The following is a 20110-nucleotide window of genomic DNA, read 5'->3' on the forward strand; positions in this document are numbered from 1 at the left end:
ACACAAACAGGTGTCCAGAAGAGCCTTAGAAAGAATCCTCGGCCTTCTTCAATTCGCTTCAGTAACAGATCGACTATTGAAAGCCATACTCAAAGACATCAATCGAGTTTGGAGAAAGAGAGCTACAGTACCTTTAAGAGACAAGGTCTCGAAGATCCCCTCTATCTTGAAAATGAGGCTACAGCCATGGTCCGAACCGAATAACCTCTCCAAATCGGTTCCTTTTCAATTCCCACCTCCACAAGTGACAATTCATACAGACGCGTCTGTGAGTGGATGGGGGGGGGGGGGTTACTACGAACATCAGTTTCAGGGCTCTTGGTCACCCGCCATGAAACACTTCCATATCAATGTTCTCGAAGCCATGGCAGTGTTCTTGACCCTGAAGAGACTCTCTCCTCCGAGGTCGACTCACATCAGAGTAGTGTCAGACAGCACAGCCGTAGTACACTGCATCAACAGAGGAGGATCCAAGTCACCCAACCTGAATCAGATCCTGGTCACTATCTTCGCCTTGGCAACAGAAAAGAACTGGTTCCTGTCCGCAACTCACCTAGCGGGAGTCCAGAATGTGATAGCGGACTCACTATCCAGGACGAAACCACTGGAATCAGAATGGCCTCTGGACATAATTTCATTCCGGTGGATACTCAGACTGGTTCCGGGCCTCCAGGTAGATCTATTCGCAACTCAGATGAATCACAAACTTCCATGTTATGTGACACCAAACATGGACCCTCAGGCTTATGCCATAGATGCATTAACCCTGGATTGGAACCATTGGAGGAAGATTTACCTATTTCCACCAGTGAATCTTCTAATGAAAGTATTGCACAAACTACGCTCCTTCCGGGGTGCAGTGGCTTTAGTACCACCTCACTGACCAAAGAGCAGTTGGTTTCCTCCTCGAGTTGAAACTCCGACCCTTCCGGATTCCATTCCCCAAACTGACCCAAGTACAGTAATCCAAACACAGACTGTGTCAGATTCCTCAAGGATAGCCAAAACCTTAACTTTGTGGACTTCATGAAGTTTGCAGCTCATAAAGACGCAAACATTGACCCGGAAAACGTTCTCTTCATCAAAGTGGACAAAAGGGACTCGACAATTCGTCAATATGATTCGGCTGTTAAGAAATTAGCAGGTTTCCTAAAGAATTCAGACCACACTCGTATGACTCCGAATTTAGCCATCTCGTTCTTTAGGTTCCTATTTGACAAGGGCCTGGCAGCTAGCACTATAACCACCATCAAGTCAGCTTTGAAGAAGATCTTCCTTGTTGGGTTTAACATTAACCTGGCGGATTCCCATTTCTCATCTATTCCAAAAGCGTATGCTAGGCTTCGACCTTTGGATCGGCCACAAAGTCTCTTGGTCTCTGAACGATGTCCTCCAACTTGCGTCAGACACGGACAATGAGTCCTGCTCTTATATCACTCTGCTTAGGAAGATTCTATTTCTAACAGCTATGGCCTCAGGTGCTAGAATCTCAGAACTAGCAGCTCTCTCACGTAACCCGGAAAACAGATTTCCTACCTACAGGCGAAGTACTGCTTTCTCCAGACAGAGCTTTCCTAGCTAAAAATGAGGACCCGCAAAGTAGGTGGTCCCCTTGGAAGATTATCTCTCTTCCCCAGGATCCTTCGCCGTGTCCAGTCACTACTCTCAGGGCCTTTTTAGCTAGATCTGCCAGCCGCTCGTCTGGCCCCTTATTTATCAGGGAACAAGGGGGTACTATGACCATTCAAGGTATCAAACAACAAATCCTCTACTTCATTAAACATGCTAACCCAGAATCATTTCCCCATGCTCATGATATACGGTCGATAGCTACCTCCATCAATTACTTCCAGAACATGGACTATGATGACCTTTAAAAATATACGGGTTGGAAATCTCCTATGGTTTTCAAACGCCACTAACTAAAGAACTTACAGGCCCCTGATTATTCCTTTATTCCATCTCTTCTCTCCTCCCTCCTACCCGCCACTCACACCACGTCGCCACTCTCCTGGGTGGTTCGTTAGCCCAAGTTATTTAATCATGTTTAATTCCTATGATTTAACTGTTATCGTATTTACCATTAGACATGTAAGATTGATACCTTTTGCGACTGGACACTCAGATAATTCCTTGTCTTCATAATTATTTTAGTCTTACGTCCCCTATGTCTTTTGGCTAGTTTGTAATTTTATGTTTACTTACAGTATTATAATATTGGCTTACATAGTGATTGTATTCTCCTTATTATGTTATTATTGTATTGGGCTTGGAAGGCATTCTCTGGTACATTTTCACCGGCCGTCACAGGTCGCCCCAGAAAAGGGATTTTGACGAAGGAAAAATATATTCCTGGGAAGAGACCTGTGACGCCCGGTGAAACCCTTCCCGGTTGTTTTGTACGGACCCACCCCCTTTTCTCCTTGCCAAGCCATATGTTCTTGCAGAAGGATGACCTGGAGGGCGCGCGTGGTAGGTGTCGGTGGGGTAGCCCAACTGTGTTTTCTAGGGCCTGTCACGCCCTCCCCTTTGATGAAGGGATTATCTAAATGGAAGACAGCCTGTGAATAGTGGTTTCCACACGCCCGTTGTATACACGACACCCACAAGGTGATCGCGTGAGGGTAGTAACCTCTGCATTCCATGCTTTTATCTTTCTCTAGTATATTTGGAAGATTTATATTAGAAAAGTGTAAAGAAGGACTTCTTTCAACGGGTGTCACAGGTCTCTTCCCAGAAATAGATATTTCCTTCGTCAAAATCCCTTTATTATATTTTTTCAGGAATTGACAGCAGCCCCCTACACTCAGTAGGGAGGGAAATTTAGAGTATTTTTCAAGTACTGTATATAGGAAAGATGAAGTTGCCAAAAGAATAGTGTTACATCCTCTTCCCTTAGGTACTTAGGTTCCAAGAAGACAGGTTGGTAAGTCCATACTTTATTCTGGTACATCAAATACAAGTAAACAGACCCATGCTTCTGCTGGCGTCACAGTTCGTGGATGGCGGGGAAGACAACAATAACAACTCAAAGGTTCAACATAGTAGAATGAGAGAGTAGTGTTTCTCAATACATTACACTCCTCCCCCCTTAGGTTAACACACAAAAAAATTAAATTTGTTCAATGAGTCTCCTAGGTTTTTTACTTACTCTGGTAGATTTTCTTACAATGGCACCAGTATCACAATTACTGTTCTCTGATCCTACTACTTCTACATTGGGATTACAAATCCTACTTGAGTTCTGAATAGGGTTGTTTGTTTCTTCTAATCCTTGTACATTATTGGGAGAAGAAACTACAGGAACAGAGGGAATCATTGTATCTTTTAATAGTGATGATTCATCAGTTACTCTAGTATTATACATTTTTCTCTCAAATAACTGTGATAAGTGACGCTTCCAAGTCAAAATACCATTAACATCTACAGAAACTAAATAATTCCTTTCACCCAGAACTTTGATAATCTTAGCTTCTACCCATTCTGGTCCTTTACCAAAATTCCTGGCATATACTGCATCACCAACTCTGAATTTAGACTCATGAACGTAAAACTCATCTCCTTGTTTAGGCATTATTACATCTAGTGGACCCTTAAATTTCCTTCCAAATAATAATTCAGCTGGGGAGCAGCCAGTGGAAGACTGTACTGTACGTCTATAAGTATACAAAAATTTTGCCATTCTGGTTTTTACAGGCAATTTACAATCAAACTTTTTGAAATTAGTTTTGAATATTCGGACAGCCCGTTCTGCAAGCCCATTTGTACTTGGATTATATGGTGCTCCTGAACAATGTCTAACACCATTTTTCTGAAAGAAATTCTGAGTCTCCCTAGCCATAAAACAAGTTGCGTTATCAGATACAATTGTGTCAGGAATACCATAATTAGCAAAACACGACCTTAAACATTGTATGGTATCCTCTGAAGTTATATTCTTACAAGCATAGACATCAATAAATTTAGAAAAGGAATCAATAATAATCAAATATTGCATGTTGTCAATGGGCCCACAATAATCTACATGCAAGCGGGACCAAGGTCTATCTACTGACGGCCAAGATAAAGGTGAAATGGCCTTATGTTTGAGATTTGTTATACATAATGCACAGTTAGAAGTTATTTGTTCCAAATCTTGGTCCATATTAGGCCAATATACAAAAGACCTTGCTTCGGCTTTCATGGCAACAATACCCTTGTGGCCCTCATGAAGCATTTCCATAACACGCTTTCTCAACATTTCAGGAACCAAAATACGATTCCTATACAGTAATACATTATCATGCAAAGAAAGATCATTTCTCAATTTATAGAATGGTAACATACAATTTTCCATCACATTTTCCTTGGGGAACCCCCTCCTTACATAATCTCTTACTCTGCATAAAACAGTGTCTCTTTCTATACATTCTTTTACCATTGTAACATCAAAAGAATTCTTATCCAAAATATTAATCAAATTTACATATTCTCCTGGTACATGAAAATCAGTATCATCTCTACATAATGGTAGCCTACTAAGAGCATCTGCCACTGTATTATGCACTCCCTTAATGTGCTCAATTTTAAAATCAAAACCTGATAGGAATAAAGCCCACCTTTGAATACGAGCATTAGATAATTGTGGAATACTCTTACTAGGGTTAAATAGATGAGTCAAGGGTTTATGGTCCGTCCTAATAACGAACTTCCTACCCAAAAGGAAATCAGAAAACTTCTTGACTCCAAAAATAATGGATAAAGCCTCTCTATCAATTTGAGAATAATTACACTCAGCATTAGCTAATTTTCTACTTTTGAACGAAATGGTAGAAATTTTACCCTTATATTCTTGTTTAAGAACAGCTCCCACTCCTACAGGGCTAGCATCAACTTCTAAAATCATGGTAGCATTGGGGTTAAAATTATCCAAAATATCAGCTCTACCCAAGGCTTCCTTAATACTCTGAAAAGCTTCTTCATGAATTTCTGACCAATGAAACTCAACATTCTTTTGTGTCAAATTATATAAAGGACATAAAATAGAACTGAACTGAGGTACAAACCTATTGTAGTAAGTGCATAACCCCAAAAATGATTTCAAAGACTGGACAGACTGAGGGGTTGGAGCTTCCAAAATTGCCTCTATTTTCTTTGGGTCAGGTTTAATTCCCTCACAACTTAAAATGTATCCTAAATAAGGTACTTCCCTAGAACCGATAATACATTTATCTTTATTCAATTTAACATTTCTCAGTTGCAAAATTGATAAAACCTTACATAAACTCCTGTCATGTTCCTCTTTGGTAGCTCCGACAATCAATATGTCATCTAAAAATACATGAACACCCTCAATATTTGCCAATAATTCAGAAATAAACCTCTGAAATATACCTGGTGCTGACGACAACCCAAAAGGCAATCGGTGGAACTTATATAATCCCAAATGAGTATTCATAATTAAATATTGTTGAGAATTTTCACTCACAGATACCTGTAAATATGCATTTTTCAAATCCAATTTTGAAATATACTGACAAGAACCTACATTTGCCAAAATGTCATCCAATCTCGGTAATGGAAAGGTATTAACACTTGTTTGGGTATTGAGATACTTAAAATCTACACAAATCCTTATTTCACCATTAGGTTTCATTACAGGAACAATAGGACTGGCCCAATCTCCTGCATGCTCGACCTTGCTCACTATATTTTTACTTTCCAGTTCTTTCAAACTATTCTCAATTTTACATTTATAATGATAAGGCACAGATCTGGCTTTAAAATACTTAGGCACAGCATTTTCTTTTAACATTAATTGACATTCATAATTTGTAATGGGTGATCCTTCCACCACCTGATACTCATTGAACATTTTTACACAATCAAGCTTAAGCCTAGATGCACTACTTGGGGTAATAAGAGGACCTTTAAATTTATCATCACTCACATTATCAACTTGTACCCACTGGTATTTCAATTTCTTCATCAAAGACCTGCCTGCTAAATTTAAATCATTATCTACAACAAAAAACTTTTGTCCCTTGACCATTTGGCCTTTAAAAGAAACATCACAATTTATTTCACCATACACCTGCATTTCCGCTTTATCATAATTAGCTAAGCGTTTCCTTGTTGGTAATGGTGTTAAATTCAATTTATTAGCATCATGCCGTGAAATAGTGGATGCACCACTGCCAGTGTCTAATTCAAATTCTAGGGGAAACCCATTTAACCTTAAAATTTCTCTATATGGTTCCTCATAATCATCGACAAAGTCAATAGAATTCACATCAAAATCAAAAAGTTTCAATAAATCATAAGAATCATGAAAATTTTCATTAACAGGAATATGCTTACTAGTAGACTCGTCTACATCATGCACTGTATTAACATTCCTAGATTTATTTCTAACCTTTTTATTGGAACACACTGTACTCACATGGCCTTCCTTGCCACAGTAATAACATTTAGCATTCTTAAATTTACAATTATTAGCTAAATGGTTATCACGCCCACAATGAATGCATTTACCTTGAGCTTTACCATAATCACTTTTACCTCTCCCCTTAGAGTCTGCACTAGAATTAGGCCTAGGCCTAGTTACTTTATGCCTAACCTTGTTAACGGTACCTGATGGCCTATTATCTGTAAAAGAACTTGAAGTAGGACTACACTCGGTAACATAGGCAGTTTCTAAATTGGTAACCTTGGCAAGTAAATCACGAGAGGAGATGGATTTAAACTCAAAAGGATCAGCTAATAAAACCTTAAAATATACTTCATTATCAATACCAACCAATAACTGTTCCTTCAACCTTCGGTCAAACTCATTATTAAATTCACACTGTTGAGCTAATAATTTAAGTTCTGCATAATATTCCTTCACTGACTCACTACTTTTCTTCTTCCTCTGTAGGAAATCACATAATGCTCTATGATAACTTGGTTTCGTTATGAAATGAGACTTAAGTTGATTTACTAGGTCATCAAAAGGAACTGCAGACGGCAATTTCGGTGCTGTTAACTTACAGATCGTGGAAAAAGTCTCTACTCCCACTGAAGAAAGCAACAAAGCCCTTTTTGCTGAAGCCTCGGTTACTTCGTTTACTTCACAATTCATGGAAAATAGATCCAACCAACAATTTAGTTCCAACTTATCTGGATTGAATTCGGGAATTGCCGGTCTCCTTGTAGCTGCCATCCTTCCTGACTGGGTATGGAACTTCGGTAAATCGGTAGTCCCCAACAATTACAGCTGAACTCAGGCTACTCACTGGAGTCTGGACGTTGGCCAGGCCTAAACTGGGTGTGCTAGGCTAGATACGGCCGGCTGTCGTTGGTACACTAACTCTGCTTCCATATGACATACCTCTTTGTACACTGGATTCTTCCTCGTCGCCACTGTTACATCCTCTTCCCTTAGGTACTTAGGTTCCAAGAAGACAGGTTGGTAAGTCCATACTTTATTCTGGTACATCAAATACAAGTAAACAGACCCATGCTTCTGCTGGCGTCACAGTTCGTGGATGGCGGGGAAGACAACAATAACAACTCAAAGGTTCAACATAGTAGAATGAGAGAGTAGTGTTTCTCAATACATTACAAATAGTTACTCAAGACTTGTATTGTAAATATTTCTTTCCGTACACTGATGAGTGAACTAAGCATGCTTGGCTACATGGTAACTTGATTAAAAATTAGGAGTAAATGAAACTAGGTTAGTCGTATCACTGACCTAGGTAGCAATATATTGACACAGAGGGTTTATGGACAGTTTTTTCAAATACTTGCTCCCAGAACCAAGTGAACATAAAGTGGCATAGAACAGTTTTTTCAATGATAACCAATCTTGTAAGTGTGGTCAATCCCTAAACCCAGTGGATTGCTCATGCAGATTATGAACCTCAGTGTTGCAGGGTTCTCCTTTAAGCCTCAAGTTTGTTCCTGTCATAGTCAGGAATAAATCTGCATGATCCACCTGAGTATGTTGCTAGTCAGCCTGGGGTAGTCTATTAAAAGCAGGTTTGCTTGGGAATTTTAGTTTTGCCGCATAAATTGGAGAATAGTATCTTTAATGTGAAACAAAAGACTTTTGGGTGTGTGTGACATTGAAATCAAGAGGGGCCTCAGAAAATTATTACAAATGACCTCACCTCTTATCCATTGTCATGGGTATAGAATAACCATGACATACTGTGTATCACTGAGGATTCAAATGATTTTTTTTGCCTTGTTAACTATTAAAGGGTTGATTCCTATGAGGCTCTACCAATGGATATATCCAGGACTCTGCTTGTTTTGTGAAGATTTGATATTTCATATTATAGTTTTGTATTTTTTTCTCTCAGTTGTTCCCTTTAAAAATATATATATATTTTTTGCTTGTTTTTATGAAGACAGCATTTTATTCCAGTTCCTTTCACCACAGTGTCCCTTTCTCAGCCACTGATTTTTTTTCTTAGTTTTTAAATCTTTCTAATAAGTTATTTATCATATTTTTTTTTTCCACACTGTATCTTGTTGTCAGATTAAAAAATTTATGTTTTCCTTTCACCTTGTGTTCTGTTATTTTTACTTATAATCAGCAAACTAAAGGCAAGAGAAGCAAAGGGGGAAGTCCGGTTCTGGCTGTGTCCCTTTCCTCAGTATAAATCTTGACCTGTTACCTAGATTTTTTAGTATTACACTGTTGTATATTTTTGTGTAGTGAACGTTGGGGTGTGGTCGGCATTCGGACACTAGGCAGTTCGGGTGCTACCTCTGGCCACAGTCTGCAATCCACTACAACTTGCCACACCAAGACCGATTAAGTGGTGAATGAGTGTGTGGAAGACCAAAATTGAGGTTGTGGTGGTAGTGTCATGGGATCAGTCAGCTAGGATGAAACGGTCAACTAACATCACTGCATGTACACTCCACCAGGCTCTTTCTGCTGGGTTGCCATATCTGGTTCTCTCCAAAAGGGAAAGGGAATGAAGACAGTGACTATCATCCTGCATCATGAGTGTACGAGTGTTTATGACCGAGCAGCATTAGCAGGTATGTGACCACCTGTATCGCATATGGAACATATTCTCTGGGAAGGAAACGTTCCTAATACGAAATCTCTCTCCTAGCACAAGAGGCGAGAACGTACAAAACTAGGATCATCTTCCCAAGTGGATATATTCCAAATAGGTACTGGTGATTCTCTAGACGTTCTTGAAGCGTCGATGTCATCGAAGCATCCGAAGAATGACCCATGGCAGGAGACGGATGAGGGCAGCTGCCAACGTCCTGACCAGTATTGCATGCTAAAATTTATTTTAGTGGAAGTTAGTATACACACTGTAAAACCACTCGCCTAGCATACGAGGCAAGAACGTACAAGGATCGTCTTCCCCAGTGGATATGTTCTTAGTACATAACGGTGGTTCCCTCGACAGTGCTGCTCCCATTACATATAAATTGGTCAATATCTAATGCGACTTAGCCCAATCAGTCATCTTGTACTTCAATGACTACTACTTTCTTCTCTTCCGGGCTGCAGTCGTTACATCCAGTGACTCGGCAACAGGCAAACAAGATACAGGAACAGAGGAACAGGTGAGGTGATATGGGAAGGCGAGAGCGTAAACTTCAATTCCCTGTGTTGCTTGTCCACAGAAGTGAGTGGCATCCTTCATCCCTGCCATCAGTGAGCATGCTCGGTAACAGAAGTGCTAAAAATTCTTCCGTGAGGGAATGATAGCACATATGTAATGAGGCGTCTCGATGATTGCAAGAGCATTTAGAATGGTCATGTGAAGGCACCGTCTTCAAGTCTAACATGAGAAAGAGTGGGAAGATCTCATGTTGTGACTGGTCTTGGAGTATAGAAGGTTCTTATAATGTCATCAGCCTTGGCACGATGGAAGATGTCGATGCATGGATGGATCTAAGTACATTGGTGTAGAACATTGAGAAGAAGCTGGTCAAAGGTGCCAGAGGACTGGAACGAAATGAAAACAAGAAGAGTACTGTATGAGAGAAAAGTTCAATTGTGTGGTGTTTGATAGCGCAATGAAGACCGACCACAAGGAGGGGATTGTGCACATGAATACCAGGTGTGAGGAGAATTGACTTCTCTTATTTCCAACGCTACATGGAAATCATAACATGAAGCAAGTACGTGTGGTGGGCAGTATACTGTAATCTGAGTCAATGAGCATCAAGTGCGTACGTGTAGAAGGCAATATGGTCCAATCTCGCATGTGTGGAGACTTTACACATGGAATACATATGCTTCAAGGAATGCAGTATGGTCTGAGCCAGTACTCATTGAGCATTTGCAAGGCTGTACGGTCTGATCTTCCTGCTTATGACTAGCGCTTGGACATGTAGAGACCAGGAGAGTGGTCACAGCGACGATGGCTGGATAGTGCGTTTTGAGAATTATCTTGGTAACGGTGTCAAAACAGTCTGCTTATGTCCTCACACTGATCGTAAGAGGGGGGAGCTTGTTCAACACAATCCTGCTGGGCTGTCATCTTCCTTGGTGGTAATCCCGTTGTCTCTTCCTCCTGCCATACTCACGACAGTAGAATAGGAAGCCACAACCTGCACTCGTCACAGAGAGATAACTGCGAACAGTGTCTGCTCTTAAACCTGCCGCAATTGTTGCCAGGCATAAAAGGGACGGCCCACATGCAAAGCCAACTGCTGTTTGCTCATAAACCTGCTGCAATTGTGGCCAAGCATAAAAGGGACAGCTCCCTTGCCTACTTGTGGATTCTCCATCACAAGCAAATAATTTGAAAACAGAAAGCAACAAACACACACACGCAATTTGAAAATAGCAAAACATTTAGAAAAACAAAACAACCAAACTTTGCTGAATGCAGACAATACATGCATTCCACTCTGCAGCGTAATAAAAAAGTGGCCACAGTATAGAGTATGCTGGCGAGGGGTGGGGTGGCTTCAACGCCAGTAACTACAGACACCTGGTTATAAATTTCAACGGATGAGTTCCAGCTTCATTTAAATTATACTCCTATGGATGGACAATGACTTGTAATCAGGTTAGGAACAATTCTATTTTACCATTCATCATCCTTTAAAAACTATTTTTCCTTCATGTTAAAACCCTCTTAGCTACAAAAATGCATGACTGCACCAAAGAATACTGTACATGCTTGCTGCAAAGATTGTGATTCTATTATCTAACTATTATAACAGATTCAGGTAAAACAGTCAGTAAGTCACTATTCTACCTAATAATATTCAACACTTCTTCCATCTACATGCTGCTAAACTGCTAGATATAAGCTATAGAAAAACCTTCTTTGCTAAATCTTTCTAATAAATAATAGCAGAATCAGAAGAAATTTTTTAAATAACAAACCTCTGCACCACCATCGATTATTTTACTAAATATGTCTTCAATTTCTCTGCTGAGAACATTCACATCTACAATGTCTTCTGCAGAAATGTCTTGTCCACTTTCTTGAAGCAAAGCAGCTCGCTGAAAAGTTATTTTAAATGTATCACAAGAAAATATGGTACATGTGTACAGTAATTAAAAAACAAAAAATCTTCAATTAATGATAAAAAATCATGCTAAAACTCATCTATTTATAACATTTTGTTTAAAAATTAAATCATAATCAATATTATATACAAATTTCAAACATCTAAATCCTAGAGTCATAAGCTAACACAATCTTAAAAATTCCTGGAAATGCCATATTATTATTATTATTATTATTATTATTATTATTATTATTACTATTATTATTATTATTTGCTAAGCTACAATCTTAGTTGGAAAAGCAAGATGCTATAAGCCTGAAGGCCAAAAAGGGAAAATAGCCCAATGAGGAAAAGAAATAGGCAAATAAACTATATAAGGCTATAAAAATTAATGTATAACAACATAAAATATCTTAAGAACAGTAGCAACATTAAAATAGAGCTTTCATTTATACACTATAAAAAACTTAAAAAACACAGGAGGAAGAGAAAGAAGATAGAATAGTGTGCCCAAGTGCATCCTTAAGCAAGAGAATTTAACCCCAAGAGAGTCCAAGACCATGGCACGGAGGCTATGGCACTACCCAAGATTTGAGAACAAAGGTTTGATTTTGGTAATGTCCTCCTAGAAGGGTTGCTATCCCTAGCTAAAGAGTCTCATCTACCCATATGAGGAAAGTAGCCACTGAACACTTACAGTGCAGTAGAAGAATCTTTTGTTGATTATTTTCCTAAGGCTAAACAAACTAGTTCAGCTTTTCAATCTCATGCAATTAAAGCTCTCTTGGTGGACCTTCATGCTTATATAGGTGTAGACCCAAATGATATTTTTTCCTTCGTTTTTTTTATAGACTGCAGATTTCTTAGCTCCAAAGTTATCTCTTATTTTGCGCAAGTTAGCCAGAATAGGAGCTTTTAGCACTTGTTGGAGAATTGATAACGTTACTTCACTATGTAAATGTGCTTGTGTTAGCTCAAGTCCAATTGATTACCGCCCAATTTTCATAACTCCCATATTATCTAAAATGTTTGAATGTCTTTTGGCAAAACGTCTTGATAGGTTTGCTGAAAGTAATCATCTGTTCCCTAGTTTGCAATTTGGTTTTCGTAAAGGCCTTGGAGCATGTGATGCCTTTCTTACAACTTCCAATGCTGTACAGAAATCACTTGATTGTGATCTGGAAGTTTGTATGATTGGCCTTGATTTTAGTGCTGCCTTTGACAGTGTTAATCATGAGGTCCTTGTTTTCAAACTCAAACAATTGGGAGTGGGTAGGTAGTTCTTAGCAACATATTTGAATTTTTAAGTAATAGATTGCAAAGAGTTGTTGTTGATGGGCACCATAGTGAGTATAGGAATGTGATAGCTGATGTTTCTCAGGGTAGTATTATTGGCCCATTACTTTTCGTACTATATACACATGACATGGTTTGGCCTAGATAACGAGTTTGTTACATATGCAGATAATGCTACACTCTTTGCATCAATTCCATCTCTTAAATTTAGATCTAGGGTTGGTGAATCCCTTAATAGAGATCTAGCTAAAATTAGTGTATGGTGCAAATTATGGGGCATGAAGTTGAATCCTAACAAAACTCAAAGTATGATTGTAAGTAGGTCAAGAGTGGCTCCTTAACATCCAGATCTCAGCATTGACAATGTTTCTTTAACTCTGTATGACACTTTAAAAATTGTAGGTTTATTGAGAAACTCAGATTGTAGGTTTATTGAGAAACTCTTTTTAAGATTTTCGTAGATCAATATATACTGAAGAAATATTCTAACTCTTTTAGTCTACCTTGTTTTGAGTACAGTTCTCCTGTCTGGTCTTCAGCTGCTGATTCTCATCTCAAATTATTGGAAAGGAACTTACAGTCTATTAAATTTCTTATTCCAGATCTAGATATTAATCTCTGGCACCGTCGTTCTTTTAGTTCCTTTTGCGTGTTGCAAAAGATTTTTCCTAATTCTGATCTTTACATTCAGATCTTCCCGGATAGTTCCATCCTGTTCGTAATACTAGACATGAAGTTAATTCTTATAGTCAGGCCTTCTCTATAATGAAGCTCAATGCTACACAGTATTCTAGAAGTTTTATTCCAGCTGTGACCAAGTTGTGAAATGATCTTCCTAATCAGGTACTTGAATTGGTAGTACTTCAAAAGTTCAAACTCGCAGCAAATGTTTTCATGTTGAACTGGCTGACAAAAGTCTTTTTATATTTTATATATGAAATATGTTTTGATGTTACTTTTTTATATATTTTATCTTAATTGTTCATTATGTCTCATATGGTTTATTTACTTCTTCATTTCCTTTCCTCACTGGGCTATTTTTCCCTATTGGAGCCCTTAGGCTTATAACATCTTGCTTTTCCAACTAGGGTTGTAGCTTAGCTAGTAATAATAATAATAATAATAATAATAATAATAATAATAATAATAATAATAATAATAATCTCAAGTGTTGTCAGGTGTATGAGGACTGAGAAGATTATGGAAACAATAGGCCAGATTATTCAGTGTATGAGTAAGCAAAGGAAAAATGAGCCGTAACCATAGAGAGAAATCCAATGTAGTACTGCCTGGCCAGTTAAAAGGACCCAATAGCTCTCCTAGTGGTAGTACCTCAACAGGAGGCTGGTGTTATGGCAAACCTACTTCCTAGCCATATTCATAAACAAACTTTACTACTGAAGCTAGACAGAACTGGACTTGCATTGAAGAATGTATCTCAACTTCATGCTTGGTTGTTAGCATGAAAGGCTGATTGTTGGATGTAAGCACATCAAGATGATCAGAAAATATAAGAAAAAAAACTTAATAAATACCGTCACCACTGGAAAATAAATTTTTTTTATAGTAATCTATATTTCTATTACCTAAAAACCTGAGTCCTTTACAGGAGCATGATTTAAGCATAGCTGGAGGCTTTTATAATTATATAAAGGTGTCAGTAGTTTTTGGCAGGTGGTGGGGAAGCGTCACCCATTCGCCAACAAACTGAGTAGTTACTGTTATCTTCACTGAGATCTTGCAAGTGTGTTGAGGCCAGAAGTGTAACTTAATTTTTGGGTTTGTATAGTTAAGAAAACACAAATTAATATACAAATTTGATTTGTTCCTCCGCGTATGCAAACCCTCATCCTCTAATAGGAGACTTATCCTGAAGAGGGAGCAAGTCCCCTATAACCAAGTTGGCTGGTATAAAATATGGAATTGTGCAAACACTTTGACCTAGGGAGGGGAGAAAATGTTGGCTCCTCTCTACTTTCCATTATCTGAGGACGATTTTCAGGTAATGGGCTATATTTCTGTCTGGCAACAGACGGTCATTGAAGAAACTCTACTGTGAGGTATAAGAGACAGACCATAGTCGAGTGATGCTTAATTTTTGAGACAGGCAGAGTACATTGATTTGTGCGAACAGAATTGTAGCAATCCGCTGGCCAAGTAACTGACTAACAGCTAACAGGGGAGAAATGCGGGGCATTTGTGTTTTTTTACATTGACATTATGATTAATATAAAAGCCCACGCTTGAATCAGTAGAACTTCAAAAGTTCAAAGTTGCAGCAAATTTTTTATTTTGACCAGGCTGACATGACTTTTTATAGTTTATATATGACATATCTGTTTTGACGTTGTTAATAGTTTATATATGACATATCTGTTTTGAAGTTGTTACTGTTCTGTTTTTAAAATGATTTATTGTTAATTTGTTCTCATTTATTTATTTCCTTATTTCCTTTCCTCACTGAGCTGTTTTCCCTATTGGAGTCCTTGGGCTTATAGCATCTTGCTTTCCAACTAGGGTTGTAGCTTGGCTAGTAATAATAATAATAATAATAATAATAATAATAATCTTATCTCCCTGGAGCTTTTGTCGCTGTCAAGCTCGTTTAGCTGGAGGAGGTCTAACAGTTCCTCCCAGACTGCTGAGGGGCAGATGTAACCGAGGGGCATTGTCATTAGGTTGAGGGCGCCTCAGGGGTACTGGGACATCAAAGACCTCCGTCAGTTTATTTCTAAGGTCGCTGTACCTCATGGGTTCCGGCCTGTTTCAGCCAGGTGGAGATTCTTTTGAACGCGTCTGGCGGCAGCATTACCATCACCAAGTCTCATTTTTTCACTTTGTCGGTAATCTTTGCCAACCTGAAGTGGGACTCGGCATGCTGAAACCATACCGTCGCTGCGTCCGGCGTGAATGATGGAGGCAGCTGTAACATTTGTCCCATCTACATTTGTGTGGCCATTTGTGTTGTCAGCGTTAATACTGCGCCATGCCCTTCGGTTGCAAGGGGCGAGGTACTATCGACTTCTGGATCTCTCATCTGACCTCACACTCAAACTCAGTAGTGAGCCGTATTTAGTCCGCTAACGGAGTAGAAATTCAAGGCAGCCGAGTAGTCGCTAATTGCCGTGGCAAAAACTACGTTTGGAAACGCTAGAACGGAAAATGATTTACACTGCAATGATTCCGTTAGTGGCGTTGGGGTATGCGTAGTTACGAGCCTAAACAATCTGCTGAAATCGCCGTCATAAGTCCATGAAGAACTTTAGTGAAATTTTGAAATTTGATGATCTCAAGGTAAATCTAAAAACTTAGGATGTATTTGATCTGCACCAGAGATATAGCATGATCCTTCATTTAATCCTCTTGTCAGTTGTACAGCATTCTTAATGCTTTTTATATAATTATAACAATGTGAATTTCATCTGCCTCATATTGCAAATGATCTTCAAAACTAGCTCTGTAACTTTCTCAAAATTGTGAGGTAAATTTGTGGGCAATGATTGTATCATAAACATTGCATTATAAATGACTATTTTAACCTCCAATGGTAGTGAATGTATAATCAGTTCATCTAGATGACTGAAAAGTTTGTATTTCGGTGCCTTCTTCACTGTTCCTGAAATGCTTGCTAAAGGAAAAACAATCACCTTTTTAAGCTTGATATTTCTAGGGCAGGCAAGATCAAGTAACCTGCCCATCAAACCTCATGTTGATAATAAGAAGTGGCAAATTTATACACTTTTCTCTTCTGCAGCGGCCTCTCAAATCTATTAGAACCTTGTAAACACTAAATGCCAGATTCACCTCTCCATTCTTTTCCAAAAAGTTAAACATTTATCATATAATTCTTTACTTTATCTGAAGCTTTTCTGCCACCAGCTTTAATATATAAATTATTATCACTAAGTATAAATTCAGAAAAAAAGGATTCATAGCAGTGTCAATCATTTGCAAAATGTTCTCCAGGTCTTTGTTAAATTTAAGCACTCAAGATTTTCTTGTTTTGGGACTTGGATTTGTGCTTTCATTATTGCTGCTTTTTCAAATACAGCTCTAACTACGGTATTCCTTGCAGATCTAGTAACTGTTAATCTCCTGGTTGCCATTTGAGTTTGAAGAAAAGATGTTATTCCAGTTTGCTGCAAAGCTGCAGCTGCATTTATCATATGTGGGCTATGAAATTAGAAATAAATGTATGTATAAAACTATTAATAAATCTCTTACATTTAAGTGAAATGCAAATATGGTACTATAGCACAATTTTGTATTCTCTAAGAGAGGTTTTGATGTACAGTGAACCCTCGTTTATCGCGGTAGATAGGTTCCAGACGAGGCCGCGAAAAGTGAAAATCCGCGAAGTAGTGACACCATATTTACCTCTTTATTCAACATGTATATTCAGACTTTTAAAACCTTCCCTTGTACGTAGTACTGTTAACAAACTACCCTTTATAGTACAGAACACTTAATGCATGTACTACAGTACCCTAAACTAAAACAGGCACAAATATTAAAGGCAATTTTATATCATGCGTTTCCTAAACACGCTAAAAAGCACGATAAAAAATGGCAACCAATGTTTTGTTTACAATTATCTCTGATCATAATGAAGAAACAAACTGGAGGTAGAGCTTTGCTTATTACCCAGACATATTTCCCATACTTTTCCCTTAGAACTACATCACATCTTCCTACTTTATATATATATATATATATATATATATATATATATATATATATATATATATATATATACATATATATATATATATATATATATGTGTGTATATATATATATATATATATATATATATATATATATATATATATATATATATATATATATATATATATATGTGTGTGTGTGTGTGTGTATATATACATATATATTTATATGTATACACATATACATACCTACATATATACATACATGCATATATACATAAATACATGCATACATATATATATATATATATATATATATATATATATATATATATATATATATATATATATATATATATATATATATATATATATATATATATACTGTATATATATGGGTTATGGAAAAAATCCGCGAAGTGGTGAATCCGCGATGGTCGAAACGCGAAGTAGCGAGGGTTCACTGTATAATTGAAAATTCCATAGGGTATCAATAATACTTCATGAGCACTGAATCGCACCAAGTTTTTAAAAATATTCATAAAAAAATCATAATTTTTCCCAAAATAAATGGTGATAATTTAAATGCATCTAGTTATAAAATTTTAGTTAACAAATCTGAAATTTGCACAAACACAGGGTATTTCATCTGCTTGTGTACTGCAAATGATCTTCAAAACTGAATGGTCTGGAAGTGGCAAGCAGAGCACCATTAGTGTCTTATTGAGGTGATGGGAACCCCACAAAGATTAAAAGTTTCTTCGCCACTAGAGAATGAAGGAACCCCTCGGCAAATACAACCTGACGAATGAGCTTGTCGGTGTTAATAAATTATTTGACGCATATATAGGCGTTTTGTACAACAAAACATAATTGACCTTAAAAAGATAAAAATTTGCTAAAAAAGGTTAAAACAATCTTTTGTCTTGAGTACTGTCAATATGACTGCTTTTTTTTTTTTGAATCACCACAATGTTTTACAAGGGAAACAAGTGTCAAACATTCCTTACCTAAAATTCTGATTAACAGCCTCTTTCTCATAGGGTATTTCTTGTCCTGTGAAGGAGCTAGGCTTGCTACACCACCTGCTGAGAAGCTACTAAAGGTCTCAGTGAGAACGTATTCAAGGACTTTAAGGTATACTCCCTCACTTTTAGTGGGTCCTCAAGGTTGTCTTGCAGTTCCAGACTCAAGCCTTCAAAATTTGACTCACTGACACATTCTTCTTCAAGGTTAATATAGAATCAACTACTCTGACTTCTTGAGTATGAGATCAAGTGGGTTCTTCTGAATCTTCAGCCAAAGGAATGTACAATCTCCTAATCATTTCCCGAAGCCAGAAGAAACTGGTATTCATAGAGATCTGCTTTTTGAGTCTCTTATATTGTACTAACAAAATTGTTTTGCGGCTGTGGTCTGAATGACTGAGTTTGCTTCAGTTAGCAACATAAAAGAGCCCTTACAGGACAAAGAAGCAATTTCTCTGGATCATTAGTTACATCTTCAAGGGAGGAAATGGAAAATAGTTTAAATCTAAGATTCTGAATGGCGGAGTTCTGCATTTTCCCAACCTCCTCAGGAAAAAAAAGAAAAAGAAAACCTTTCCCCATCGCTCTGATCCTTTGTGGGAAAAAAAATCCTGTGAAGCTCACCTACATGCTTTGCAGACTAACACAAGGAAAAAAAAAAAGTTATGAGACTGATCTCTATCTGATGCTCGTCTTAAATGTTTGTAAGGGTCTGCCTAAGTGAATTAGGAACTCGAGTGACATCCTACAAAGGTGGTTTATGTTCTCTCAGGGGACAAGACTGGTTGAAGCTCTTAAGCTCTTCATGAGCATCAATAATTCCCACAAAGAGGAAAGATCTAAACTTTTAAGTCTAAAGAGACTGAGAAGAACTTCTTCCGGAAAAGGTGGACACGAAAATCTGCTATTGGTTGAAGAAAGGCTCAGAATGGAGATGCATCTATTCTAAGACACCAATTGTAAAAGATGGCCCACTTTGCCTTACAGTGCAGTGCCTTGTGAAAAGCCTTTTGCTCAGAGAAGATGCAACATAGTATTCATCTGTAAATTGACAGAGAAGTCACAGCATTGTGGTACCTCTGCAGGTGGGGTTGGTAAAGTAGGTTGGGCGTTGCTCAAAAAGCATCCCCACCCAGTTGTGACAACCTCAGGAGGGGACTAATGCCAATAGTGTCCCTCGACCCTTCTTCTACCATTACCAATCCTAGACTGCCCTGTATGGGGACAATATTAGGGGCGGAATCAATGTTTCAGTAAGAAGTGGATGGAACTAATGGAGAAGCTCTAGCTTTTCATGGAGCTGACTTCTTAAGAGCTGACTTCACAAAGGTCAACACTAAAGTCCTAGAAATTGTCTTCAAATTACCTATGCTCTTGAACATTATTACCCGACGAATAGCGAGTTATGGCTGATCTTTCTCCATCTTTCCATTGTGCCATCTACTACACGAGACTGGGAAAAGATCAGAGCCCAGATGAAAGGAGGAATTCCTAAGAGCTAAGTCCTCTCTTTGGGAGAATCTGGCTCGCAAATATTACCACTACAGCGTCCTTACGCTTAAGGACCCAGTTGGCCCATTGGATAGCTGACTGATGAGCGAGGAACTGACTGCTTTTGCTCATAACAACACAAGAGCATTAAACTT

General features: G+C 38.1%; 1 long non-coding RNA gene across 1 annotated transcript in view; it reads right to left on the minus strand.

Moving 5' to 3' along the window:
• Window positions 1-20110, minus strand: part of LOC137642053 (uncharacterized) — a 64046-nt gene that overhangs the window by 29197 nt on the left and 14739 nt on the right. Inside the window, exon 2 of the long non-coding RNA XR_011044627.1 lies at window positions 11348-11467. This is a non-coding gene — a long non-coding RNA (uncharacterized lncRNA). The remainder of the gene's footprint in view (window positions 1-11347; window positions 11468-20110) is intronic.

This window comes from Palaemon carinicauda, chromosome 6, assembly GCF_036898095.1.
Source record: "Palaemon carinicauda isolate YSFRI2023 chromosome 6, ASM3689809v2, whole genome shotgun sequence".
Taxonomy (NCBI): domain Eukaryota; kingdom Metazoa; phylum Arthropoda; class Malacostraca; order Decapoda; family Palaemonidae; genus Palaemon; species Palaemon carinicauda.